At 40.6% G+C, this 6,256-nt stretch overlaps 1 pseudogene; it reads left to right on the top strand.

Moving 5' to 3' along the window:
• The first annotated feature begins 743 nt into the window (after nucleotides 1-743).
• Nucleotides 744-5,850, top strand: LOC125116986 (peptidyl-prolyl cis-trans isomerase A-like; annotated as a pseudogene).
• Nucleotides 5,851-6,256: the final 406 nt, after the last annotated feature.

Below are 6,256 nucleotides of genomic sequence, written 5' to 3'. Positions count from 1 at the left end.
CCGGCTTTAGCTTAATGAGACGTTTTAGGTTTTGTGAAGATATCTAAAGCAGCCCTTTGTCTATGGCGAGAGCAACCCTATTCTTAAGGTCTGGCCTTTCTGGGTTCTTAGTTATATGTCTGCAATATTTGGCCTCATACTCTGGCTTTTCAGAACTCTAATACCTCCCAGCACAACGGACCTTCTGGAAGCTTCAGTCAGCTCACAGCCCCTAGCAACTCTTTTCGGCCAGGTATCACAGAGGCTCACCTTGAAGGAGTTGATAGGGATGGGGTAGACACAGGTAGTTTAGACGTCCCAATAAAGGACCACAGATAATGAGGGAACCTTAGGTGACATTGGGAGATCACCGTAAGTAAATAAATGGCTAAAAAAGGCCATCAGAACAAGGCAGGCTTGCTTCATTAGTGGAGCCTTAAGAATTGCCTCAGGGTGTTGAGTGAGGGAGGGGAGGAGGCCTGCATTCAATTTAGACCAAGGGCAAGAGTTTGAGGACCACCCACCTCAGATTTGAATACACACCTTACCTTACCTGATACTAAGGAGGAGCTTCTACTTCCAGAAAGGAAGAGGAGGGCCTTTCCAACCCCCACTCCCCTTGGATGATAAAACTGTAGCCCACCGGATCCTTGGGGCAGAGCTTCCATGCCTGACAGCTTGCATCTCTCACAAGCGTCCTATCTTAATAAATCTATTTCTTGTCCATCACTTTGTCTCTTGCTGAATTCTTTCTGCACGGAGACATGAAGAACCTGAACCCCGTGAGTCCAGGCACAGGGTGAGTGATTCTAATTTAAAACCTTGGGTTCAAGTCCCAATCTGGGTTTAGGCTGGGTTTGAGTCCCAGCATGTGGGTTCAAGTCCTAATCTGCATTCTGGCTAGGTTCAGGTCATTAATAGTGTCAGTTTCAATGCGCAGCTTAAAGTCTGTCCCAAGACTTAAAAGAACCCCCATGCAGATTTCTTTAAGACCTTTTCAAAGCAGTTCCTCCTCTCAGGTGCCTTGGCCAGCAAATCCCAGTCACCCAAGAGCACCAAATTCTGGTCTCTGTTTGCTCCTCCCAGTGAGTCAACAGATGTCTCTGTGGATTCTCCATCCTTGTGCACAGGTTTGGAAAATGCATCTAGGCAAAAAAGTTGAGACAAGCTCATCTCATGCAATTTCCTATTCTCAAGAATCTATCCCTGTGGTTTGAAACAGCTGATTCATATTATTTTTACCATTTTATATTTCCTTATGAGAGGATAATCTTATACCTGTTACTCCACCATGGCCAGAAAAAGAAGTTGGTATCTTCTGAGTTTCTGAAATTCAGGTCAAGACTTACTCTATCCCTATTACTCTGTTTGGTTCCAAAACTCTATACGTAGTTCTTTGTAGTTTCATTTTTATCCCTCCCTGCCTCTACCTCTTAGGCTGTGAGCCCCTTGTGAGAGTGAACAGTAATTAGCATGGTATGGAATATACTAGGCATTCAATACATGCACTGTGATGATTTTTTAAATACATTAATACTTTCTGCTTAAGCCATGACACCCCTACTTAGAGAATTAATGTAAGTGTCCAACTGATATGAAACTGACAGCTGAGAAAGACGATGGGGGGAAAAGTTAGAAACTAGAACCTCAAGATTTACACAAAGGAAGGAGTTTCCTGGTGGTCTAGTGGTTAAGGATACAACATTGTCATTGTTGTGGCACAGGTTCAATCCCTGACCCAGGAACACCCAGATACCATGAGCATGGGCAGGAAAAAAAAAAAAAAAAATCCGCAAACAGACAAAGATACTGTCCTCAGTCTGAGAGGATCAAGGCCCACTTAACAGCAGACTTGCCCTCATGTAGAAATGAGTTGAGGGCCCTTGGTTGTGTCCTGGGATTCTGAGGCTGAATAGCTAAAGGGAAGAAAATCTGCTTCTGATTCAGGTAGAAAGCTATCTTTTAAAGGTGCTCTGACCTAGCCCCTCAGAACTTGTTCACACTACTTATTAGAGATTAAAAACTGAAATAGCAAGTACAGTTGTCACAGCGGCATTCAGCAGTAAAAACTCTTGAGATGGATTTTGCCCACTTCTAATACTTGTTCAGCACCTAGCATTTGTTACCAAGGTTACTGTTGAATAAATGATTGAGTGACTGAACAAATGAAGAAACGCTTAAACCTTACTTCCAGAAATGAGGACCCCGGCGCCAGCTGACCAACCAAGCAACAATCACCTCCTCCATCTGGGTGCTTCCTCCTGCAGGATCACCAAGTGACCTGCCCTAGAACAATGGTAAACAAACATTATTAAACAACTCTGTTCAATTCAGAATTGAACAAAACCTAGTGAACTCAGAGAGGTCTACAGGAGAGCAATTACAAAAAGGGCTTAAGCAGACCTTCTGAGGAAAAGTTAACCAAATAAAGAGTTTCTATTATTACTAGAACAGAAGGTGACTATCAATTTTCAAGCAATGAAAGAATATCATACAATGATAGTTAGCCATGAGCCCATTCCACTGAGGACAGAAAAGAACTGACAGTTTGAAGAGGGAGATATTTGCATTAAATCTAAAGAAGAAATGGGAAGAACTAGTTAGTTTAGGACAACTAATAAATCCTTATTGATTTAAGGAAGTCTGTGTTTACATGACGCATATAATGTAGATTCGTTAAATTCTATTCGAAGTCAGGAGAGTTGTTTTTTTCAGGATGTTTTTTTATGTCAGAGTTCTACATATTATGGAAGCTTCTTTGTAATGTAAGGCAGTATTTGACAGGAAACTTCCAAGTCTGAGCTTGCCATAAAATGCAGTTGAAGTTTTTTAGTGTGCCATAACCTGAGCACTCTTAGGAGATACTTGCCTTATTCTCACTTCTATTTTATTGTGAATAATAATATTATGGAGATGTGAGTTTCTACCATAAAATTTGTGATCATCAAGCTAGTGAGCCTGAGGCTGTCTAGATATTCGTTAGGCTTTGGGAAAGATATAGTTATCAACTTTTGAATAAAAGCATATGCTACTGAAAAGTTCCTGGAATATAGTTGCTAAGATACAGACTTGACTGGGGCAATGAAAACAAGAATAAGTATTTCACACTGGAGAGAAAGACATCACATTTCCAATCAATTAAATTTAGAAAAACGGAAAAAATTCACTACTTTGGCACTGGGTAAGCCCAACATTGGAAAAATTATGAGTCTTTTTACATTGTATCCAGATGTTCTGAAACCCAAAAATGTTGGCCAAGAGAAAATTTAAAAGCGGTTTATAATTTAAAAAAAAACAGTCCTGGAGACAAAACACCTACTAGAATTTATTATGATGTGAGGGGCTGTGAGGATTTAAATGAAAAAGTAAATCACATAAAATTCTGTGAGGCATGAATGGTTAGAAGTCTTTACAGCTCTTGGATCATTGAAGACTGTCGCAGTGTTATTAGGGCAGTAATAATGCTGGCTATGTACAAAGTAATTCAAGAACAACCATGGCTTTATCTGGGAACCAAAGACCACTCCATTTGGCTGAACTCATGGTACATATAATAGTTGGGAGACACAGGGGAGTTCCCATAGTGGCGCAGTGGTTAACGAATCCGACTAGGAACCAGGAGGTTGCGGGTTCGGTCCCTGCCCTTGCTCAGTGGGTTAACGATCTGGCGTTGCTGTGAGCTGTGGTATAGGTTGCAGACGCGGCTCGGATCCTGTGTTGCTGTGGCTGTGGCGTGGGCCGGTGACTACAGCTCCGATTAGACCCCCGGCCTGGGAAACTCCATATGCCGAGGGAGCGGCCCAAGAAATAGCAAAAAGACAAAAAAAAAAAAAGTTGGGAGACACAGAAATAAATTGGAAGCAGAAATGGGAAGCCCCAAGTCACTTACCCAAGGCATTATAAAAGAAACCTTCATACAGTGGATTGAGTGTCTACGTCACACCAGGCAAAGAGCTTTCATCTTGAACCAACTCCAGTAATGAACACAGAAGAACCAGGTTGGTTCGGGAAGAGGGATTCTGAGGCCCTAGTTTTGCACAATGGGAACTATACTACGATGATTTAAATACCTGACATGGTCATCATCCAAATTCAGGCATTAAAACTTCATCTAAATGATGGAATATTGCAATTTTTAAGCATTTCAAGTTTCATACATGTATTTACACAGTATATGTATACATGTGTATATATACATATGTATGTGTGTACAGATTTATCTATATGTATACATGTATATCCACACACACGTGCATATATTATATATTTTTAATGGACAGGGAAAATAACCAAGAATATAAAGAAAAATTATAAAAAGGATAAAAACTGTGTGTATATATATAATAACTGTGTGTATATATAGTTTCTGTCTATTGATAGTGATGCTATGGCTAGAAATGCCCAAGGACATTAAACTGGGTCTGTGCTACTTGTGGTGAGCCACACAGACATTTCTCTTTTGGAGCCAATATTTTGGTTGGACTGACTCTTGTGGTTGTTATTATAACTGCAAAATATCAACAATAACTGTCGAAGAAACATGAAAAATCAAGGCTTATTATTTACATGTCCTGGAAGCTACATGGCACACCTGAGACCACAGAGAAAGGTCTCAGGTAAACAGAGAGAGAAAAAGAGAGAGAGAAGGAGGGAAAGACAGATGGAGGGTCAGAGAGAGAGAAAGCACCTGGAGTTCTGGAGTTCTGTCTTACAGGGTGGGGTGCCTAGTGTTTTGTGGGTTCACTTTTTCTTGGGGAATTTAAAACACAAGATCTAGATGGAAGCAATCTAAGTGTATATGGATAGATGGATGGATAAAGTGCATGTAGTATGTATATATACGTAAAAGAACGAAACATTGCCATTTGCAGCAACACAGAGATTGTCATACCAAAAAAAAATACATCAGACAGAGACAAATACTGTATAATTTCACTTATATGTGGACTCTCAAGAACAAAACAAATGAACAAACGTAGCAAAACAGAAACTGATCACAGATAAAGAGAACAAACGTGGTTGCCAGTGGGGAGGGGAATAACTTCACTAAATTTATCAAGGTACTCATTTCATGATGTATATAAGTCAAATCACTATGCTTACACCTTGAATTTATGCAATGGTGTGTGTCAATTATGTTTCAATAAAATTTGGGGGGGGGAAATATTTAGAACAGGGTGATAAGGAACACTTTACATTTAAAGACTTGTAAGATATAACTACAATAATAGAGATAAATACATCTTAAATGAGCATATCCAAGGAGCAGCACAATTGAAGTGCGCATTCTAAAAACAGCTAGTAAAAAATAAATTTTTTTAAAGATGAGAACAGGTCTTGCAGACGCCGCCACCCTGGATCCTTCAGTGCCGCTCAGCCGTGGTTAACCCCATGGTCTTCTTCGACATTGCCGTCAATGGCGAGCCCTTGGGCTGAGTCTCTTTCGAGCTGTTTGCAGACAAAGTTCCAAAGACAGCAGAAAACTTTTGTGCTCTGAGCACTAGAGAAAAAGGATTTGGTTATAAAGCTTCCTGCTTTCACAGAATAATTCCAGGATTTATGTGCCACGGTAGTGACTTCACACGCCATAATGGCACTGGTGGCAAGTCCATCTATGAAGAGAAATTTGATGATGAGAATTTCATCCTGAAGCATACGGGTCCTGGCATCTTGTCCATGGCAAATGCTGGCCCCAACACAAATGGTTCCCAGTTTTTCATCTGCACTGCCAAGACTGAGTGGTTGGATGGCAAATATGTGGTCTTTGGCAAAGTGAAAGAGGGCATGAATATTGTGGAAGCCATGGAGTGCTCTCAGTCCAGGAATGGCAAGACCAGCAAGATCACCATTGCTGACTGTGGACAAATCTAATAAATTTGACTTGTTTTATCTTAAAAAAAAAGATTAAAAAATAAAAATAAATAAAAGATGAGAACATATGACAAAAATAGGAAAAAGAAAACAGTAGAGGTGCTCAATAAAACAGAAACTACGATAGAATAACTAAATCAAGGATTTCCTGTCATGACTCAGAGCAAACGAATCTGACTTGGCATCCAGGAGGAGGCAGGTTCGATCCCTGGCCTCACCTCGCTCAATGGTTTAAGGATCTAGCATTGCCGTGAGCTGTGGTGTAGGTCATAGACACATCTCAGATCTGGTGTCACTGTGGCTGTGGTATATAGGACAGCAGATGCGGCTCCAATTTCGACTCCTGGCCCAAGAACCTCCAGATGTCGCAGGTGTGGCCCTATAAAGACAAAAGACTAAATAAATA

This window comes from Phacochoerus africanus, chromosome 15 (assembly GCF_016906955.1).
Source record: "Phacochoerus africanus isolate WHEZ1 chromosome 15, ROS_Pafr_v1, whole genome shotgun sequence".
Taxonomy (NCBI): Eukaryota; Metazoa; Chordata; class Mammalia; order Artiodactyla; family Suidae; genus Phacochoerus; species Phacochoerus africanus.
Note: the sequence above shows the minus strand (reverse complement) of the source record. Positions and strands in the feature narration are given on the sequence as shown.